This window comes from Schistocerca gregaria, chromosome 1 (genome assembly GCF_023897955.1).
Source record: "Schistocerca gregaria isolate iqSchGreg1 chromosome 1, iqSchGreg1.2, whole genome shotgun sequence".
NCBI classification, from domain to species: domain Eukaryota; kingdom Metazoa; phylum Arthropoda; class Insecta; order Orthoptera; family Acrididae; genus Schistocerca; species Schistocerca gregaria.
The window spans coordinates 79,596,881-79,620,563 of record NC_064920.1 but is presented as its reverse complement, the minus strand read 5'-3'; positions in this window follow the sequence as shown (position 1 = coordinate 79,620,563).

The following is a 23,683-nucleotide window of genomic DNA, read 5'->3' as shown; positions in this document are numbered from 1 at the left end:
TTTACTACTTTTTTGTGTAGTTTTTGTCTGCCAGAAACTATAATTCACTAGCTGTGTAACATAAAAGAGTCATCGTTTCTCCTCCTAGGGGTTTCCGAGATTTCTTAATCCAAACCGCAAGTAACGAGGCATTGGCTACCTTAAGAGAGTCATAGTTACTCGTCCCAATTGCTCACCCAGTCTGCCACTTTTCCTTACTGCGGCCAGTCTGCCAGAAGCGATATGTCACTCGTTGTGTATCTTAAGAGATTCATCGTTACTCTTTCCATAGGTTACTGATATTCTCTGATTCAATGCCTCTCGTGACGAAAAAGTGGCTATCTTAATAGTGCAATACTTCTTCCTCCCATTTGCTCACACAGTTTACTACTTTTTTGTGTAGTTTTTGTCTGCCAGAAACTATAATTCACTAGTTTTGTATCATAAAAGAGTCATCGTTTCTCCTCCTAGGGGTTATTCGAGACCTCTTAATGCAAACCGCAAGTAACGAGGCATTGGCTACCTTAAGAGAGTCATAGTTACTCGTCCCAATTGCTCACCCAGTCGGCCACTTTTCCTTACTGCGGCCAGTCTGCCAGAAGCGATATGTCACTCGTTGTGTATCTTAAGAGATTCATCGTTACTCTTTCCATAGGTTACTGGTATTCTCTGATTCAATGCCTCTCGTGACGAAAAAGTGGCTATCTTAATAGTGCAATACTTCTTCCTCCCAGTTGCTCACACAGTTTACTACTTTTTTGTGTAGTTTTTGTCTGCCAGAAACTATAATTCACTAGTTTTGTATCATAAAAGAGTCATCGTTTCTCCTCCTAGGGGTTATTCGAGACCTCTGAATCCAAACCGCAAGTAACGAGGCATTGGCTACCTTAAGAGAGTCATAGTTACTCGTCCCAATTGCTCACCCAGTCTGCCACTTTTTCTTACTGCGGCCAGTCTGCCAGAAGCGATATGTCACTCGTTGTGTATCTTAAGAGATTCATCGTTACTCTTTCCATAGGTTACTGAAATTCTCTGATTCAATGCCTCTCGTGACGAAAAAGTGGCTATCTTAATAGTGCAATACTTCTTCCTCCCAGTTGCTCACACAGTTTACTATTTTTTGTGTAGTTTTTGTCTGCAAGAAACTATAATTCACTAGTTTTGTATCATAAAAGAGTCATCGTTTCTCCTCCTAGGGGTTATTCGAGACCTCTTAATGCAAACCGCAAGTAACGAGGCATTGGCTACCTTAAGAGAGTCATAGTTACTCGTCCCAATTGCTCACCCAGTCTGCCACTTTTCCTTACTGCGGCCAGTCTGCCAGAAGCGATATGTCACTCGTTGTGTATCTTAAGAGATTCATCGTTACTCTTTCCATAGGTTACTGGTATTCTCTGATTCAATGCCTCTCGTGACGAAAAAGTGGCTATCTTAATAGTGCAATACTTCTTCCTCCCAGTTGCTCACACAGTTTACTACTTTTTTGTGTAGTTTTTGTCTGCCAGAAACTATAATTCACTAGCTGTGTATCATAAAAGAGTCATCGTTTCTCCTCCTAGGGGTTTTCGAGATTTCTTAATCCAAACCGCAAGTAACGAGGCATTGGCTACCTTAAGAGAGTCATAGTTACTCGTCCCCATTGCTCACCCAGTCTGCCACTTTTTATAAACTGTGGCCAGTCTGCCAGAAGCGATATGTCACTCGTTGTGTATCTTAAGAGATTCATCGTTACTCCTTCCATAGGTTACTGGTATTCTCTGAGTCAATACCTCTCTTGACGAAAAAGTGGCTATCTTAATAGTGCAATACTTCTTCCTCCGAGTTGCTCACACAGTTTACTACTTTTTGTGTACTTGCCAGTCTGCCAGAAGCGATATGTCACTAGTTGTGTATCATAAAAGGGTCATCGCTTCTCCTCCTAGGGGTTATTCGAGATTTCTTAATCCAAACCGCAAGTAACGAGGCATTGGCTACCTTAAGAGAGTCATAGTTACTTGTCCCAATTGCTCACCCAGTCTGCCACTTTTCCTTACTGCGGCCAGTCTGCCAGAAGCGATATGTCACTCGTTGTGTATCTTAAGAGATTCATCGTTACTCTTTCCATAGGTTACTGATATTCTCTGATTCAATGCCTCTCGTGACGAAAAAGTGGCTATCTTAATAGTGCAATACTTCTTCCTCCCATTTGCTCACACAGTTTACTACTTTTTTGTGTAGTTTTTGTCTGCCAGAAACTATAATTCACTAGTTTTGTATCATAAAAGAGTCATCGTTTCTCCTCCTAGGGGTTATTCGAGACCTCTTAATGCAAACCGCAAGTAACGAGGCATTGGCTACCTTAAGAGAGTCATAGTTACTCGTCCCAATTGCTCACCCAGTCTGCCACTTTTCCTTACTGCGGCCAGTCTGCCAGAAGCGATATGTCACTCGTTGTGTATCTTAAGAGATTCATCGTTACTCTTTCCATAGGTTACTGGTATTCTCTGATTCAATGCCTCTCGTGACGAAAAAGTGGCTATCTTAATAGTGCAATACTTCTTCCTCCCAGTTGCTCACACAGTTTACTACTTTTTTGTGTAGTTTTTGTCTGCCAGAAACTATAATTCACTAGTTTTGTATCATAAAAGAGTCATCGTTTCTCCTCCTAGGGGTTTTCGAGATTTCTTAATCCAAACCGCAAGTAACGAGGCATTGGCTACCTTAAGAGAGTCATAGTTACTCGTCCCAATTGCTCACCCAGTCTGCCACTTTTCCTTACTGCGGCCAGTCTGCCAGAAGCGATATGTCACTCGTTGTGTATCTTAAGAGATTCATCGTTACTCTTTCCATAGGTTACTGGTATTCTCTGATTCAATGCCTCTCGTGACGAAAAAGTGGCTATCTTAATAGTGCAATACTTCTTCCTCCCAGTTGCTCACACAGTTTACTACTTTTTTGTGTAGTTTTTGTCTGCCAGAAACTATAATTCACTAGCTGTGTATCATAAAAGAGTCATCGTTTCTCCTCCTAGGGGTTTTCGAGATTTCTTAATCCAAACCGCAAGTAACGAGGCATTGGCTACCTTAAGAGAGTCATAGTTACTCGTCCCCATTGCTCACCCAGTCTGCCACTTTTTATAAACTGTGGCCAGTCTGCCAGAAGCGATATGTCACTCGTTGTGTATCTTAAGAGATTCATCGTTACTCCTTCCATAGGTTACTGGTATTCTCTGAGTCAATACCTCTCTTGACGAAACACTGGCTATCTTAATAGTGCAATACTTCTTCCTCCGAGTTGCTCACACAGTTTACTACTTTTTGTGTACTTGCCAGTCTGCCAGAAGCGATATGTCACTAGTTGTGTATCATAAAAGGGTCATCGCTTCTCCTCCTAGGGGTTATTCGAGATTTCTTAATCCAAACCGCAAGTAACGAGGCATTGGCTACCTTAAGAGAGTCATAGTTACTCGTCCCAATTGCTCACCCAGTCTGCCACTTTTCCTTACTGCGGCCAGTCTGCCAGAAGCGATATGTCACTCGTTGTGTATCTTAAGAGATTCATCGTTACTCTTTCCATAGGTTACTGATATTCTCTGATTCAATGCCTCTCGTGACGAAAAAGTGGCTATCTTAATAGTGCAATACTTCTTCCTCCCATTTGCTCACACAGTTTACTACTTTTTTGTGTAGTTTTTGTCTGCCAGAAACTATAATTCACTAGTTTTGTATCATAAAAGAGTCATCGTTTCTCCTCCTAGGGGTTATTCGAGACCTCTTAATGCAAACCGCAAGTAACGAGGCATTGGCTACCTTAAGAGAGTCATAGTTACTCGTCCCAATTGCTCACCCAGTAAGCCACTTTTCCTTACTGCGGCCAGTCTGCCAGAAGCGATATGTCACTCGTTGTGTATCTTAAGAGATTCATCGTTACTCTTTCCATAGGTTACTGGTATTCTCTGATTCAATGCCTCTCGTGACGAAAAAGTGGCTATCTTAATAGTGCAATACTTCTTCCTCCCAGTTGCTCACACAGTTTACTACTTTTTTGTGTAGTTTTTGTCTGCCAGAAACTATAATTCACTAGTTTTGTATCATAAAAGAGTCATCGTTTCTCCTCCTAGGGGTTATTCGAGACCTCTGAATCCAAACCGCAAGTAACGAGGCATTGGCTACCTTAAGAGAGTCATAGTTACTCGTCCCAATTGCTCACCCAGTCTGCCACTTTTTCTTACTGCGGCCAGTCTGCCAGAAGCGATATGTCACTCGTGGTGTATCTTAAGAGATTCATCGTTACTCTTTCCGTAGGTTACTGGTATTCTCTGATTCAATGCCTCTCGTGACGAAAAAGTGGCTATCTTAATAGTGCAATACTTCTTCCTCCCAGTTGCTCACACAGTTTACTACTTTTTTGTGTAGTTTTTGTCTGCCAGAAACTATAATTCACTAGTTTTGTATCATAAAAGAGTCATCGTTTCTCCTCCTAGGGGTTATTCGAGACCTCTTAATGCAAACCGCAAGTAACGAGGCATTGGCTACCTTAAGAGAGTCATAGTTACTCGTCCCAATTGCTCACCCAGTCGGCCACTTTTCCTTACTGCGGCCAGTCTGCCAGAAGCGATATGTCACTCGTTGTGTATCTTAAGAGATTCATCGTTACTCCTTCCATAGGTTACTGGTATTCTCTGAGTCAATACCTCTCTTGACGAAAAAGTGGCTATCTTAATAGTGCAATACTTCTTCCTCCGAGTTGCTCACACAGTTTACTACTTTTTGTGTACTTGCCAGTCTGCCAGAAGCGATATGTCACTAGTTGTGTATCATAAAAGGGTCATCGCTTCTCCTCCTAGGGGTTATTCGAGATTTCTTAATCCAAACCGCAAGTAACGAGGCATTGGCTACCTTAAGAGAGTCATAGTTACTCGTCCCAATTGCTCACCAAGTCTGCCACTTTTTATAAACTGTGGCCAGTCTGCCAGAAGCGATATGTCACTCGTTGTGTATCTTAAGAGATTCATCGTTACTCCTTCCATAGGTTACTGGTATTCTCTGAGTCAATACCTCTCTTGACGAAAAAGTGGCTATCTTAATAGTGCAATACTTCTTCCTCCGAGTTGCTCACACAGTTTACTACTTTTTGTGTACTTGCCAGTCTGCCAGAAGCGATATGTCACTAGTTGTGTATCATAAAAGGGTCATCGCTTCTCCTCCTAGGGGTTATTCGAGATTTCTTAATCCAAACCGCAAGTAACGAGGCATTGGCTACCTTAAGAGAGTCATAGTTACTCGTCCCAATTGCTCACCCAGTCTGCCACTTTTCCTTACTGCGGCCAGTCTGCCAGAAGCGATATGTCACTCGTTGTGTATCTTAAGAGATTCATCGTTACTCTTTCCATAGGTTACTGATATTCTCTGATTCAATGCCTCTCGTGACGAAAAAGTGGCTATCTTAATAGTGCAATACTTCTTCCTCCCATTTGCTCACACAGTTTACTACTTTTTTGTGTAGTTTTTGTCTGCCAGAAACTATAATTCACTAGTTTTGTATCATAAAAGAGTCATCGTTTCTCCTCCTAGGGGTTATTCGAGACCTCTTAATGCAAACCGCAAGTAACGAGGCATTGGCTACCTTAAGAGAGTCATAGTTACTCGTCCCAATTGCTCACCCAGTAAGCCACTTTTCCTTACTGCGGCCAGTCTGCCAGAAGCGATATGTCACTCGTTGTGTATCTTAAGAGATTCATCGTTACTCTTTCCATAGGTTACTGGTATTCTCTGATTCAATGCCTCTCGTGACGAAAAAGTGGCTATCTTAATAGTGCAATACTTCTTCCTCCCAGTTGCTCACACAGTTTACTACTTTTTTGTGTAGTTTTTGTCTGCCAGAAACTATAATTCACTAGTTTTGTATCATAAAAGAGTCATCGTTTCTCCTCCTAGGGGTTATTCGAGACCTCTTAATCCAAACCGCAAGTAACGAGGCATTGGCTACCTTAAGAGAGTCATAGTTACTCGTCCCAATTGCTCACCCAGTCTGCCACTTTTTCTTACTGCGGCCAGTCTGCCAGAAGCGATATGTCACTCGTTGTGTATCTTAAGAGATTCATCGTTACTCCTTCCATAGGTTACTGGTATTCTCTGAGTCAATACCTCTCGTGACGAAAAAGTGGCTATCTTAATAGTGCAATACTTCTTCCTCCCAGTTGCTCACACAGTTTACTACTTTTTTGTGTAGTTTTTGTCTGCCAGAAACTATAATTCACTAGCTGTGTAACATAAAAGAGTCATCGTTTCTCCTCCTAGGGGTTTCCGAGATTTCTTAATCCAAACCGCAAGTAACGAGGCATTGGCTACCTTAAGAGAGTCATAGTTACTCGTCCCAATTGCTCACCCAGTCTGCCACTTTTCCTTACTGCGGCCAGTCTGCCAGAAGCGATATGTCACTCGTTGTGTATCTTAAGAGATTCATCGTTACTCTTTCCATAGGTTACTGATATTCTCTGATTCAATGCCTCTCGTGACGAAAAAGTGGCTATCTTAATAGTGCAATACTTCTTCCTCCCATTTGCTCACACAGTTTACTACTTTTTTGTGTAGTTTTTGTCTGCCAGAAACTATAATTCACTAGTTTTGTATCATAAAAGAGTCATCGTTTCTCCTCCTAGGGGTTATTCGAGACCTCTTAATGCAAACCGCAAGTAACGAGGCATTGGCTACCTTAAGAGAGTCATAGTTACTCGTCCCAATTGCTCACCCAGTCGGCCACTTTTCCTTACTGCGGCCAGTCTGCCAGAAGCGATATGTCACTCGTTGTGTATCTTAAGAGATTCATCGTTACTCTTTCCATAGGTTACTGGTATTCTCTGATTCAATGCCTCTCGTGACGAAAAAGTGGCTATCTTAATAGTGCAATACTTCTTCCTCCCAGTTGCTCACACAGTTTACTACTTTTTTGTGTAGTTTTTGTCTGCCAGAAACTATAATTCACTAGTTTTGTATCATAAAAGAGTCATCGTTTCTCCTCCTAGGGGTTATTCGAGACCTCTGAATCCAAACCGCAAGTAACGAGGCATTGGCTACCTTAAGAGAGTCATAGTTACTCGTCCCAATTGCTCACCCAGTCTGCCACTTTTTCTTACTGCGGCCAGTCTGCCAGAAGCGATATGTCACTCGTTGTGTATCTTAAGAGATTCATCGTTACTCTTTCCATAGGTTACTGAAATTCTCTGATTCAATGCCTCTCGTGACGAAAAAGTGGCTATCTTAATAGTGCAATACTTCTTCCTCCCAGTTGCTCACACAGTTTACTACTTTTTTGTGTAGTTTTTGTCTGCCAGAAACTATAATTCACTAGTTTTGTATCATAAAAGAGTCATCGTTTCTCCTCCTAGGGGTTATTCGAGACCTCTTAATGCAAACCGCAAGTAACGAGGCATTGGCTACCTTAAGAGAGTCATAGTTACTCGTCCCAATTGCTCACCCAGTCTGCCACTTTTCCTTACTGCGGCCAGTCTGCCAGAAGCGATATGTCACTCGTTGTGTATCTTAAGAGATTCATCGTTACTCTTTCCATAGGTTACTGGTATTCTCTGATTCAATGCCTCTCGTGACGAAAAAGTGGCTATCTTAATAGTGCAATACTTCTTCCTCCCAGTTGCTCACACAGTTTACTACTTTTTTGTGTAGTTTTTGTCTGCCAGAAACTATAATTCACTAGCTGTGTATCATAAAAGAGTCATCGTTTCTCCTCCTAGGGGTTTTCGAGATTTCTTAATCCAAACCGCAAGTAACGAGGCATTGGCTACCTTAAGAGAGTCATAGTTACTCGTCCCCATTGCTCACCCAGTCTGCCACTTTTTATAAACTGTGGCCAGTCTGCCAGAAGCGATATGTCACTCGTTGTGTATCTTAAGAGATTCATCGTTACTCCTTCCATAGGTTACTGGTATTCTCTGAGTCAATACCTCTCTTGACGAAAAAGTGGCTATCTTAATAGTGCAATACTTCTTCCTCCGAGTTGCTCACACAGTTTACTACTTTTTGTGTACTTGCCAGTCTGCCAGAAGCGATATGTCACTAGTTGTGTATCATAAAAGGGTCATCGCTTCTCCTCCTAGGGGTTATTCGAGATTTCTTAATCCAAACCGCAAGTAACGAGGCATTGGCTACCTTAAGAGAGTCATAGTTACTTGTCCCAATTGCTCACCCAGTCTGCCACTTTTCCTTACTGCGGCCAGTCTGCCAGAAGCGATATGTCACTCGTTGTGTATCTTAAGAGATTCATCGTTACTCTTTCCATAGGTTACTGATATTCTCTGATTCAATGCCTCTCGTGACGAAAAAGTGGCTATCTTAATAGTGCAATACTTCTTCCTCCCATTTGCTCACACAGTTTACTACTTTTTTGTGTAGTTTTTGTCTGCCAGAAACTATAATTCACTAGTTTTGTATCATAAAAGAGTCATCGTTTCTCCTCCTAGGGGTTATTCGAGACCTCTTAATGCAAACCGCAAGTAACGAGGCATTGGCTACCTTAAGAGAGTCATAGTTACTCGTCCCAATTGCTCACCCAGTCTGCCACTTTTCCTTACTGCGGCCAGTCTGCCAGAAGCGATATGTCACTCGTTGTGTATCTTAAGAGATTCATCGTTACTCTTTCCATAGGTTACTGGTATTCTCTGATTCAATGCCTCTCGTGACGAAAAAGTGGCTATCTTAATAGTGCAATACTTCTTCCTCCCAGTTGCTCACACAGTTTACTACTTTTTTGTGTAGTTTTTGTCTGCCAGAAACTATAATTCACTAGTTTTGTATCATAAAAGAGTCATCGTTTCTCCTCCTAGGGGTTTTCGAGATTTCTTAATCCAAACCGCAAGTAACGAGGCATTGGCTACCTTAAGAGAGTCATAGTTACTCGTCCCAATTGCTCACCCAGTCTGCCACTTTTCCTTACTGCGGCCAGTCTGCCAGAAGCGATATGTCACTCGTTGTGTATCTTAAGAGATTCATCGTTACTCTTTCCATAGGTTACTGGTATTCTCTGATTCAATGCCTCTCGTGACGAAAAAGTGGCTATCTTAATAGTGCAATACTTCTTCCTCCCATTTGCTCACACAGTTTACTACTTTTTTGTGTAGTTTTTGTCTGCCAGAAACTATATTTCACTAGTTTTGTATCATAAAAGAGTCATCGTTTCTCCTCCTAGGGGTTATTCGAGACCTCTTAATGCAAACCGCAAGTAACGAGGCATTGGCTACCTTAAGAGAGTCATAGTTACTCGTCCCAATTGCTCACCCAGTCTGCCACTTTTCCTTACTGCGGCCAGTCTGCCAGAAGCGATATGTCACTCGTTGTGTATCTTAAGAGATTCATCGTTACTCTTTCCATAGGTTACTGGTATTCTCTGATTCAATGCCTCTCGTGACGAAAAAGTGGCTATCTTAATAGTGCAATACTTCTTCCTCCCAGTTGCTCACACAGTTTACTACTTTTTTGTGTAGTTTTTGTCTGCCAGAAACTATAATTCACTAGTTTTGTATCATAAAAGAGTCATCGTTTCTCCTCCTAGGGGTTTTCGAGATTTCTTAATCCAAACCGCAAGTAACGAGGCATTGGCTACCTTAAGAGAGTCATAGTTACTCGTCCCAATTGCTCACCCAGTCTGCCACTTTTCCTTACTGCGGCCAGTCTGCCAGAAGCGATATGTCACTCGTTGTGTATCTTAAGAGATTCATCGTTACTCTTTCCATAGGTTACTGATATTCTCTGATTCAATGCCTCTCGTGACGAAAAAGTGGCTATCTTAATAGTGCAATACTTCTTCCTCCCATTTGCTCACACAGTTTACTACTTTTTTGTGTAGTTTTTGTCTGCCAGAAACTATAATTCACTAGTTTTGTATCATAAAAGAGTCATCGTTTCTCCTCCTAGGGGTTATTCGAGACCTCTTAATGCAAACCGCAAGTAACGAGGCATTGGCTACCTTAAGAGAGTCATAGTTACTCGTCCCAATTGCTCACCCAGTCGGCCACTTTTCCTTACTGCGGCCAGTCTGCCAGAAGCGATATGTCACTCGTTGTGTATCTTAAGAGATTCATCGTTACTCTTTCCATAGGTTACTGGTATTCTCTGATTCAATGCCTCTCGTGACGAAAAAGTGGCTATCTTAATAGTGCAATACTTCTTCCTCCCAGTTGCTCACACAGTTTACTACTTTTTTGTGTAGTTTTTGTCTGCCAGAAACTATAATTCACTAGTTTTGTATCATAAAAGAGTCATCGTTTCTCCTCCTAGGGGTTATTCGAGACCTCTGAATCCAAACCGCAAGTAACGAGGCATTGGCTACCTTAAGAGAGTCATAGTTACTCGTCCCAATTGCTCACCCTCCCTGCCACTTTTTCTTACTGCGGCCAGTCTGCCAGAAGCGATATGTCACTCGTTGTGTATCTTAAGAGATTCATCGTTACTCTTTCCATAGGTTACTGAAATTCTCTGATTCAATGCCTCTCGTGACGAAAAAGTGGCTATCTTAATAGTGCAATACTTCTTCCTCCCAGTTGCTCACACAGTTTACTACTTTTTTGTGTAGTTTTTGTCTGCCAGAAACTATAATTCACTAGTTTTGTATCATAAAAGAGTCATCGTTTCTCCTCCTAGGGGTTATTCGAGACCTCTTAATGCAAACCGCAAGTAACGAGGCATTGGCTACCTTAAGAGAGTCATAGTTACTCGTCCCAATTGCTCACCCAGTCTGCCACTTTTCCTTACTGCGGCCAGTCTGCCAGAAGCGATATGTCACTCGTTGTGTATCTTAAGAGATTCATCGTTACTCTTTCCATAGGTTACTGGTATTCTCTGATTCAATGCCTCTCGTGACGAAAAAGTGGCTATCTTAATAGTGCAATACTTCTTCCTCCCAGTTGCTCACACAGTTTACTACTTTTTTGTGTAGTTTTTGTCTGCCAGAAACTATAATTCACTAGCTGTGTATCATAAAAGAGTCATCGTTTCTCCTCCTAGGGGTTTTCGAGATTTCTTAATCCAAACCGCAAGTAACGAGGCATTGGCTACCTTAAGAGAGTCATAGTTACTCGTCCCCATTGCTCACCCAGTCTGCCACTTTTTATAAACTGTGGCCAGTCTGCCAGAAGCGATATGTCACTCGTTGTGTATCTTAAGAGATTCATCGTTACTCCTTCCATAGGTTACTGGTATTCTCTGAGTCAATACCTCTCTTGACGAAAAAGTGGCTATCTTAATAGTGCAATACTTCTTCCTCCGAGTTGCTCACACAGTTTACTACTTTTTGTGTACTTGCCAGTCTGCCAGAAGCGATATGTCACTAGTTGTGTATCATAAAAGGGTCATCGCTTCTCCTCCTAGGGGTTATTCGAGATTTCTTAATCCAAACCGCAAGTAACGAGGCATTGGCTACCTTAAGAGAGTCATAGTTACTTGTCCCAATTGCTCACCCAGTCTGCCACTTTTCCTTACTGCGGCCAGTCTGCCAGAAGCGATATGTCACTCGTTGTGTATCTTAAGAGATTCATCGTTACTCTTTCCATAGGTTACTGATATTCTCTGATTCAATGCCTCTCGTGACGAAAAAGTGGCTATCTTAATAGTGCAATACTTCTTCCTCCCATTTGCTCACACAGTTTACTACTTTTTTGTGTAGTTTTTGTCTGCCAGAAACTATAATTCACTAGTTTTGTATCATAAAAGAGTCATCGTTTCTCCTCCTAGGGGTTATTCGAGACCTCTTAATGCAAACCGCAAGTAACGAGGCATTGGCTACCTTAAGAGAGTCATAGTTACTCGTCCCAATTGCTCACCCAGTCTGCCACTTTTCCTTACTGCGGCCAGTCTGCCAGAAGCGATATGTCACTCGTTGTGTATCTTAAGAGATTCATCGTTACTCTTTCCATAGGTTACTGGTATTCTCTGATTCAATGCCTCTCGTGACGAAAAAGTGGCTATCTTAATAGTGCAATACTTCTTCCTCCCAGTTGCTCACACAGTTTACTACTTTTTTGTGTAGTTTTTGTCTGCCAGAAACTATAATTCACTAGTTTTGTATCATAAAAGAGTCATCGTTTCTCCTCCTAGGGGTTTTCGAGATTTCTTAATCCAAACCGCAAGTAACGAGGCATTGGCTACCTTAAGAGAGTCATAGTTACTCGTCCCAATTGCTCACCCAGTCTGCCACTTTTCCTTACTGCGGCCAGTCTGCCAGAAGCGATATGTCACTCGTTGTGTATCTTAAGAGATTCATCGTTACTCTTTCCATAGGTTACTGAAATTCTCTGATTCAATGCCTCTCGTGACGAAAAAGAGGCTATCTTAATAGTGCAATACTTCTTCCTCCCAGTTGCTCACACAGTTTACTACTTTTTTGTGTAGTTTTTGTCTGCCAGGAACTATAATTCACTAGTTTTGTATCATAAAAGAGTCATCGTTTCTCCTCCTAGGGGTTATTCGAGACCTCTTAATGCAAACCGCAAGTAACGAGGCATTGGCTACCTTAAGAGAGTCATAGTTACTAGTCCCAATTGCTCACCCAGTCTGCCACTTTTCCTTACTGCGGCCAGTCTGCCAGAAGCGATATGTCACTCGTTGTGTATCTTAAGAGATTCATCGTTACTCTTTCCATAGGTTACTGGTATTCTCTGATTCAATGCCTCTCGTGACGAAAAAGTGGCTATCTTAATAGTGCAATACTTCTTCCTCCCAGTTGCTCACACAGTTTACTACTTTTTTGTGTAGTTTTTGTCTGCCAGAAACTATAATTCACTAGCTGTGTATCATAAAAGAGTCATCGTTTCTCCTCCTAGGGGTTTTCGAGATTTCTTAATCCAAACCGCAAGTAACGAGGCATTGGCTACCTTAAGAGAGTCATAGTTACTCGTCCCCATTGCTCACCAAGTCTGCCACTTTTTATAAACTGTGGCCAGTCTGCCAGAAGCGATATGTCACTCGTTGTGTATCTTAAGAGATTCATCGTTACTCCTTCCATAGGTTACTGGTATTCTCTGAGTCAATACCTCTCTTGACGAAAAAGTGGCTATCTTAATAGTGCAATACTTCTTCCTCCGAGTTGCTCACACAGTTTACTACTTTTTGTGTACTTGCCAGTCTGCCAGAAGCGATATGTCACTAGTTGTGTATCATAAAAGGGTCATCGCTTCTCCTCCTAGGGGTTATTCGAGATTTCTTAATCCAAACCGCAAGTAACGAGGCATTGGCTACCTTAAGAGAGTCATAGTTACTTGTCCCGATTGCTCACCCAGTCTGCCACTTTTCCTTACTGCGGCCAGTCTGCCAGAAGCGATATGTCACTCGTTGTGTATCTTAAGAGATTCATCGTTACTCTTTCCATAGGTTACTGATATTCTCTGATTCAATGCCTCTCGTGACGAAAAAGTGGCTATCTTAATAGTGCAATACTTCTTCCTCCCATTTGCTCACACAGTTTACTACTTTTTTGTGTAGTTTTTGTCTGCCAGAAACTATAATTCACTAGTTTTGTATCATAAAAGAGTCATCGTTTCTCCTCCTAGGGGTTATTCGAGACCTCTTAATGCAAACCGCAAGTAACGAGGCATTGGCTACCTTAAGAGAGTCATAGTTACTCGTCCCAATTGCTCACCCAGTCTGCCACTTTTCCTTACTGCGGCCAATCTGCCAGAAGCGATATGTCACTCGTTGTGTATCTTAAGAGATTCATCGTTACTCTTTCCATAGGTTACTGGTATTCTCTGATTCAATGCCTCTCGTGACGAAAAAGTGGCTATCTTAATAGTGCAATACTTCTTCCTCCCAGTTGCTCACACAGTTTACTACTTTTTTGTGTAGTTTTTGTCTGCCAGAAACTATAATTCACTAGTTTTGTATCATAAAAGAGTCATCGTTTCTCCTCCTAGGGGTTATTCGAGACCTCTGAATCCAAACCGCAAGTAACGAGGCATTGGCTACCTTAAGAGAGTCATAGTTACTCGTCCCAATTGCTCACCCAGTCTGCCACTTTTTCTTACTGCGGCCAGTCTGCCAGAAGCGATATGTCACTCGTTGTGTATCTTAAGAGATTCATCGTTACTCTTTCCGTAGGTTACTGGTATTCTCTGATTCAATGCCTCTCGTGACGAAAAAGTGGCTATCTTAATAGTGCAATACTTCTTCCTCCCAGTTGCTCACACAGTTTACTACTTTTTTGTGTAGTTTTTGTCTGCCAGAAACTATAATTCACTAGTTTTGTATCATAAAAGAGTCATCGTTTCTCCTCCTAGGGGTTATTCGAGACCTCTTAATCCAAACCGCAAGTAACGAGGCATTGGCTACCTTAAGAGAGTCATAGTTACTCGTCCCAATTGCTCACCCAGTCTGCCACTTTTTCTTACTGCGGCCAGTCTGCCAGAAGCGATATGTCACTCGTTGTGTATCTTAAGAGATTCATCGTTACTCCTTCCATAGGTTACTGGTATTCTCTGAGTCAATACCTCTCGTGACGAAAAAGTGGCTATCTTAATAGTGCAATACTTCTTCCTCCCAGTTGCTCACACAGTTTACTACTTTTTGTGTAGTTTTTGTCTGCCAGAAACTATAATTCACTAGCTGTGTAACATAAAAGAGTCATCGTTTCTCCTCCTAGGGGTTTCCGAGATTTCTTAATCCAAACCGCAAGTAACGAGGCATTGGCTACCTTAAGAGAGTCATAGTTACTCGTCCCAATTGCTCACCCAGTCTGCCACTTTTCCTTACTGCGGCCAGTCTGCCAGAAGCGATATGTCACTCGTTGTGTATCTTAAGAGATTCATCGTTACTCTTTCCATAGGTTACTGATATTCTCTGATTCAATGCCTCTCGTGACGAAAAAGTGGCTATCTTAATAGTGCAATACTTCTTCCTCCCATTTGCACACACAGTTTACTACTTTTTTGTGTAGTTTTTGTCTGCCAGAAACTATAATTCACTAGTTTTGTATCATAAAAGAGTCATCGTTTCTCCTCCTAGGGGTTATTCGAGACCTCTTAATGCAAACCGCAAGTAACGAGGCATTGGCTACCTTAAGAGAGTCATAGTTACTCGTCCCAATTGCTCACCCAGTCGGCCACTTTTCCTTACTGCGGCCAGTCTGCCAGAAGCGATATGTCACTCGTTGTGTATCTTAAGAGATTCATCGTTACTCTTTCCATAGGTTACTGGTATTCTCTGATTCAATGCCTCTCGTGACGAAAAAGTGGCTATCTTAATAGTGCAATACTTCTTCCTCCCAGTTGCTCACACAGTTTACTACTTTTTTCTGTAGTTTTTGTCTGCCAGAAACTATAATTCACTAGTTTTGTATCATAAAAGAGTCATCGTTTCTCCTCCTAGGGGTTATTCGAGACCTCTGAATCCAAACCGCAAGTAACGAGGCATTGGCTACCTTAAGAGAGTCATAGTTACTCGTCCCAATTGCTCACCCAGTCTGCCACTTTTTCTTACTGCGGCCAGTCTGCCAGAAGCGATATGTCACTCGTTGTGTATCTTAAGAGATTCATCGTTACTCTTTCCGTAGGTTACTGGTATTCTCTGATTCAATGCCTCTCGTGACGAAAAAGTGGCTATCTTAATAGTGCAATACTTCTTCCTCCCAGTTGCTCACACAGTTTACTACTTTTTTGTGTAGTTTTTGTCTGCCAGAAACTATAATTCACTAGTTTTGTATCATAAAAGAGTCATCGTTTCTCCTCCTAGGGGTTATTCGAGACCTCTTAATCCAAACCGCAAGTAACGAGGCATTGGCTACCTTAAGAGAGTCATAGTTACTCGTCCCAATTGCTCACCCAGTCTGCCACTTTTTCTTACTGCGGCCAGTCTGCCAGAAGCGATATGTCACTCGTTGTGTATCTTAAGAGATTCATCGTTACTCCTTCCATAGGTTACTGGTATTCTCTGAGTCAATACCTCTCGTGACGAAAAAGTGGCTATCTTAATAGTGCAATACTTCTTCCTCCCAGTTGCTCACACAGTTTACTACTTTTTGTGTAGTTTTTGTCTGCCAGAAACTATAATTCACTAGCTGTGTAACATAAAAGAGTCATCGTTTCTCCTCCTAGGGGTTTTCGAGATTTCTTAATCCAAACCGCAAGTAACGAGGCATTGGCTACCTTAAGAGAGTCATAGTTACTCGTCCCAATTGCTCACCCAGTCTGCCACTTTTCCTTACTGCGGCCAGTCTGCCAGAAGCGATATGTCACTCGTTGTGTATCTTAAGAGATTCATCGTTACTCTTTCCATAGGTTACTGAAATTCTCTGATTCAATGCCTCTCGTGACGAAAAAGTGGCTATCTTAATAGTGCAATACTTCTTCCTCCCAGTTGCTCACACAGTTTACTACTTTTTTGTGTAGTTTTTGTCTGCCAGGAACTATAATTCACTAGTTTTGTATCATAAAAGAGTCATCGTTTCTCCTCCTAGGGGTTATTCGAGACCTCTTAATGCAAACCGCAAGTAACGAGGCATTGGCTACCTTAAGAGAGTCATAGTTACTCGTCCCAATTGCTCACCCAGTCTGCCACTTTTCCTTACTGCGGCCAGTCTGCCAGAAGCGATATGTCACTCGTTGTGTATCTTAAGAGATTCATCGTTACTCTTTCCATAGGTTACTGGTATTCTCTGATTCAATGCCTCTCGTGACGAAAAAGTGGCTATCTTAATAGTGCAATACTTCTTCCTCCCAGTTGCTCACACAGTTTACTACTTTTTTGTGTAGTTTTTGTCTGCCAGAAACTATAATTCACTAGCTGTGTATCATAAAAGAGTCATCGTTTCTCCTCCTAGGGGTTTTCGAGATTTCTTAATCCAAACCGCAAGTAACGAGGCATTGGCTACCTTAAGAGAGTCATAGTTACTCGTCCCCATTGCTCACCCAGTCTGCCACTTTTTATAAACTGTGGCCAGTCTGCCAGAAGCGATATGTCACTCGTTGTGTATCTTAAGAGATTCATCGTTACTCCTTCCATAGGTTACTGGTATTCTCTGAGTCAATACCTCTCTTGACGAAAAAGTGGCTATCTTAATAGTGCAATACTTCTTCCTCCGAGTTGCTCACACAGTTTACTACTTTTTGTGTACTTGCCAGTCTGCCAGAAGCGATATGTCACTAGTTGTGTATCATAAAAGGGTCATCGCTTCTCCTCCTAGGGGTTATTCGAGATTTCTTAATCCAAACCGCAAGTAACGAGGCATTGGCTACCTTAAGAGAGTCATAGTTACTTGTCCCAATTGCTCACCCAGTCTGCCACTTTTCCTTACTGCGGCCAGTCTGCCAGAAGCGATATGTCACTCGTTGTGTATCTTAAGAGATTCATCGTTACTCTTTCCATAGGTTACTGATATTCTCTGATTCAATGCCTCTCGTGACGAAAAAGTGGCTATCTTAATAGTGCAATACTTCTTCCTCCCATTTGCTCACACAGTTTACTACATTTTTGTGTAGTTTTTGTCTGCCAGAAACTATTATTCACTAGTTTTGTATCATAAAAGGGTCATCGTTTCTCCTCCTAGGGGTTATTCGAGACCTCTTAATGCAAACCGCAAGTAACGAGGCATTGGCTACCTTAAGAGAGTCATAGTTACTCGTCCCAATTGCTCACCCAGTCGGCCACTTTTCCTTACTGCGGCCAGTCTGCCAGAAGCGATATGTCACTCGTTGTGTATCTTAAGAGATTCATCGTTACTCTTTCCATAGGTTACTGGTATTCTCTGATTCAATGCCTCTCGTGACGAAAAAGTGGCTATCTTAATAGTGCAATACTTCTTCCTCCCAGTTGCTCACAAAGTTTACTACTTTTTTGTGTAGTTTTTGTCTGCCAGAAACTATAATTCACTAGTTTTGTATCATAAAAGAGTCATCGTTTCTCCTCCTAGGGGTTATTCGAGACCTCTTAATGCAAACCGCAAGTAACGAGGCATTGGCTACCTTAAGAGAGTCATAGTTACTCGTCCCAATTGCTCACCCAGTCTGCCACTTTTTCTTACTGCGGCCAGTCTGCCAAAAGCGATATGTCACTCGTTGTGTATCTTAAGAGATTCATCGTTACTCTTTCCGTAGGTTACTGGTATTCTCTGATTCAATGCCTCTCGTGACGAAAAAGTGGCTATCTTAATAGTGCAACACTTCTTCCTCCCAGTTGCTCACACAGTTTACTACTTTTTTGTGAGTTTTTGTCTGCCAGAAACTATAATTCACTAGTTTTGTATCATAAAAGAGTCATCGTTTCTCCTCCTAGGGGTTATTCGAGACCTCTTAATGCAAACCGCAAGTAACGAGGCATTGGCTACCTTAAGAGAGTCATAGTTACTCGTCCCAATTGCTCACCCAGTCTGCCACTTTTCCTTACTGCGGCCAGTCTGCCAGAAGCGATATGTCACTCGTTGTGTATCTTAAGAGATTCATCGTTACTCTTTCCATAGGTTACTGGTATTCTCTGATTCAATGCCTCTCGTGACGAAAAAGTGGCTATCTTAATAGTGCAATACTTCTTCCTCCCAGTTGCTCGCACAGTTTACTACTTTTTTGTGTAGTTTTTGTCTGCCAGAAACTATAATTCACTAGTTTTGTATCATAAAAGAGTCATCGTTTCTCCTCCTAGGGGTTATTCGAGACCTCTTAATCCAAACCGCAAGTAACGAGGCATTGGCTACCTTAAGAGAGTCATAGTTACTCGTCCCAATTGCTCACCCAGTCTGCCACTTTTTCTTACTGCGGCCAGTCTGCCAGAAGCGATATGTCACTCGTTGTGTATCTTAAGAGATTCATCGTTACTCCTTCCATAGGTTACTGGTATTCTCTGAGTCAATACCTCTCGTGACGAAAAAGTGGCTATCTTAATAGTGCAATACTTCTTCCTCCCAGTTGCTCACACAGTTTACTACTTTTTGTGTAGTTTTTGTCTGCCAGAAACTATAATTCACTAGCTGTGTATCATAAAAGAGTCATCGTTTCTCCTCCTAGGGGTTTTCGAGATTTCTTAATCCAAACCGCAAGTAACGAGGCATTGGCTACCTTAAGAGAGTCATAGTTACTCGTCCCAATTGCTCACCCAGTCTGCCACTTTTCCTTACTGCGGCCAGTCTGCCAGAAGCGATATGTCACTCGTTGTGTATCTTAAGAGATTCATCGTTACTCTTTCCATAGGTTACTGAAATTCTCTGATTCAATGCCTCTCGTGACGAAAAAGTGGCTATCTTAATAGTGCAATACTTCTTCCTCCCAGTTGCTCACACAGTTTACTACTTTTTTGTGTAGTTTTTGTCTGCCAGAAACTATAATTCACTAGTTTTGTATCATAAAAGAGTCATCGTTTCTCCTCCTAGGGGTTATTCGAGACCTCTTAATGCAAACCGCAAGTAACGAGGCATTGGCTACCTTAAGAGAGTCATAGTTACTCGTCCCAATTGCTCACCCAGTCTGCCACTTTTCCTTACTGCGGCCAGTCTGCCAGAAGCGATATGTCACTCGTTGTGTATCTTAAGAGATTCATCGTTACTCTTTCCATAGGTTACTGGTATTCTCTGATTCAATGCCTCTCGTGACGAAAAAGTGGCTATCTTAATAGTGCAATACTTCTTCCCCCCAGTTGCTCACACAGTTTACTACTTTTTTGTGTAGTTTTTGTCTGCCAGAAACTATAATTCACTAGCTGTGTATCATAAAAGAGTCATCGTTTCTCCTCCTAGGGGTTTTCGAGATTTCTTAATCCAAACCGCAAGTAACGAGGCATTGGCTACCTTAAGAGAGTCATAGTTACTCGTCCCCATTGCTCACCCAGTCTGCCACTTTTTATAAACTGTGGCAAGTCTGCCAGAAGCGATATGTCACTCGTTGTGTATCTTAAGAGATTCATCGTTACTCCTTCCATAGGTTACTGGTATTCTCTGAGTCAATACCTCTCTTGACGAAAAAGTGGCTATCTTAATAGTGCAATACTTCTTCCTCCGAGTTGCTCACACAGTTTACTACTTTTTGTGTACTTGCCAGTCTGCCAGAAGCGATATGTCACTAGTTGTGTATCATAAAAGGGTCATCGCTTCTCCTCCTAGGGGTTATTCGAGACCTCTGAATCCAAACCGCAAGTAACGAGGCATTGGCTACCTTAAGAGAGTCATAGTTACTCGTCCCAATTGCTCACCCAGTCTGCCACTTTTTCTTACTGCGGCCAGTCTGCCAGAAGCGATATGTCACTCGTTGTGTATCTTAAGAGATTCATCGTTACTCTTTCCGTAGGTTACTGGTATTCTCTGATTCAATGCCTCTCGTGACGAAAAAGTGGCTATCTTAATAGTGCAATACTTCTTCCTCCCAGTTGCTCACACAGTTTACTACTTTTTTGTGTAGTTTTTGTCTGCCAGAAACTATAATTCACTAGTTTTGTATCATAAAAGAGTCATCGTTTCTCCTCCTAGGGGTTATTCGAGACCTCTTAATCCAAACCGCAAGTAACGAGGCATTGGCTACCTTAAGAGAGTCATAGTTACTCGTCCCAATTGCTCACCCAGTCTGCCACTTTTTCTTACTGCGGCCAGTCTGCCAGAAGCGATATGTCACTCGTTGTGTATCTTAAGAGATTCATCGTTACTCCTTCCATAGGTTACTGGTATTCTCTGAGTCAATACCTCTCGTGACGAAAAAGTGGCTATCTTAATAGTGCAATACTTCTTCCTCCCAGTTGCTCACACAGTTTACTACTTTTTGTGTAGTTTTTGTCTGCCAGAAACTATAATTCACTAGCTGTGTATCATAAAAGAGTCATCGTTTCTCCTCCTAGGGGTTTTCGAGATTTCTTAATCCAAACCGCAAGTACCGAGGCATTGGCTACCTTAAGAGAGTCATAGTTACTCGTCCCCATTGCTCACCCAGTCTGCCACTTTTTATAAACTGTGGCCAGTCTGCCAGAAGCGATATGTCACTCGTTGTGTATCTTAAGAGATTCATCGTTACTCCTTCCATAGGTTACTGGTATTCTCTGAGTCAATACCTCTCTTGACGAAAAAGTGGCTATCTTAATAGTGCAATACTTCTTCCTCCGAGTTGCTCACACAGTTTACTACTTTTTGTGTACTTGCCAGTCTGCCAGAAGCGATATGTCACTAGTTGTGTATCATAAAAGGGTCATCGCTTCTCCTCCTAGGGGTTATTCGAGATTTCTTAATCCAAACCGCAAGTAACGAGGCATTGGCTACCTTAAGAGAGTCATAGTTACTTGTCCCAATTGCTCACCCAGTCTGCCACTTTTCCTTACTGCGGCCAGTCTGCCAGAAGCGATATGTCACTCTTTGTGTATCTTAAGAGATTCATCGTTACTCTTTCCATAGGTTACTGATATTCTCTGATTCAATGCCTCTCGTGACGAAAAAGTGGCTATCTTAATAGTGCAATACTTCTTCCTCCCATTTGCTCACACAGTTTACTACTTTTTTGTGTAGTTTTTGTCTGCCAGAAACTATAATTCACTAGTTCTGTATCATAAAAGAGTCATCGTTTCTCCTCCTAGGGGTTATTCGAGACCTCTTAATGCAAACCGCAAGTAACGAGGCATTGGCTACCTTAAGAGAGTCATAGTTACTCGTCCCAATTGCTCACCCAGTCGGCCACTTTTCCTTACTGCGGCCAGTCTGCCAGAAGCGATATGTCACTCGTTCTGTATCTTAAGAGATTCATCGTTACTCTTTCCATAGGTTACTGGTATTCTCTGATTCAATGCCTCTCGTGACGAAAAAGTGGCTATCTTAATAGTGCAATACTTCTTCCTCCCAGTTGCTCACACAGTTTACTACTTTTTTGTGTAGTTTTTGTCTGCCAGAAACTATAATTCACTAGTTTTGTATCATAAAAGAGTCATCGTTTCTCCTCCTAGGGGTTATTCGAGACCTCTTAATGCAAACCGCAAGTAACGAGGCATTGGCTACCTTAAGAGAGTCATAGTTACTCGTCCCAATTGCTCACCCAGTCTGCCACTTTTTCTTACTGCGGCCAGTCTGCCAGAAGCGATATGTCACTCGTTGTGTATCTTAAGAGATTCATCGTTACTCTTTCCGTAGGTTACTGGTATTCTCTGATTCAATGCCTCTCGTGACGAAAAAGTGGCTATCTTAATAGTGCAATACTTCTTCCTCCCAGTTGCTCACACAGTTTACTACTTTTTTGTGCAGTTTTTGTCTGCCAGAAACTATAATTCACTAGTTTTGTATCATAAAAGAGTCATCGTTTCTCCTCCTAGGGGTTATTCGAGACCTCTTAATGCAAACCGCAAGTAACGAGGCATTGGCTACCTTAAGAGAGTCATAGTTACTCGTCCCAATTGCTCACCCAGTCTGCCACTTTTCCTTACTGCGGCCAGTCTGCCAGAAGCGATATGTCACTCGTTGTGTATCTTAAGAGATTCATCGTTACTCTTTCCATAGGTTACTGGTATTCTCTGATTCAATGCCTCTCGTGACGAAAAAGTGGCTATCTTAATAGTGCAATACTTCTTCCTCCCAGTTGCTCACACAGTTTACTACTTTTTTGTGTAGTTTTTGTCTGCCAGAAACTATAATTCACTAGTTTTGTATCATAAAAGAGTCATCGTTTCTCCTCCTAGGGGTTATTCGAGACCTCTTAATCCAAACCGCAAGTAACGAGGCATTGGCTACCTTAAGAGAGTCATAGTTACTCGTCCCAATTGCTCACCCAGTCTGCCACTTTTTCTTACTGCGGCCAGTCTGCCAGAAGCGATATGTCACTCGTTGTGTATCTTAAGAGATTCATCGTTACTCCTTCCATAGGTTACTGGTATTCTCTGAGTCAATACCTCTCGTGACGAAAAAGTGGCTATCTTAATAGTGCAATACTTCTTCCTCCCAGTTGCTCACACAGTTTACTACTTTTTGTGTAGTTTTTGTCTGCCAGAAACTATAATTCACTAGCTGTGTATCATAAAAGAGTCATCGTTTCTCCTCCTAGGGGTTTTCGAGATTTCTTAATCCAAACCGCAAGTAACGAGGCATTGGCTACCTAAAGAGAGTCATAGATACTCGTCCCAATTGCTCACCCAGTCTGCCACTTTTCCTTACTGCGGCCAGTCTGCCAGAAGCGATATGTCACTCGTTGTGTATCTTAAGAGATTCATCGTTACTCTTTCCATAGGTTACTGAAATTCTCTGATTCAATGCCTCTCGTGACGAAAAAGTGGCTATCTTAATAGTGCAATACTTCTTCCTCCCAGTTGCCCACACAGTTTACTACATTTTTGTGTAGTTTTTGTCTGCCAGAAACTATAATTCACTAGTTTTGTATCATAAAAGGGTCATCGTTTCTCCTCCTAGGGGTTATTCGAGACCTCTTAATGCAAACCGCAAGTAACGAGGCATTGGCTACCTTAAGAGAGTCATAGTTACTCGTCCCAATTGCTCACCCAGTCTGCCACTTTTCCTTACTGCGGCCAGTCTGCCAGAAGCGATATGTCACTCGTTGTGTATCTTAAGAGATTCATCGTTACTCTTTCCATAGGTTACTGGTATTCTCTGATTCAATGCCTCTCGTGACGAAAAAGTGGCTATCTTATTAGTGCAATACTTCTTCCTCCCAGTTGCTCACACAGTTTACTACTTTTTTGTGTAGTTTTTGTCTGCCAGAAACTATAATTCACTAGCTGTGTATCATAAAAGAGTCATCGTTTCTCCTCCTAGGGGTTTTCGAGATTTC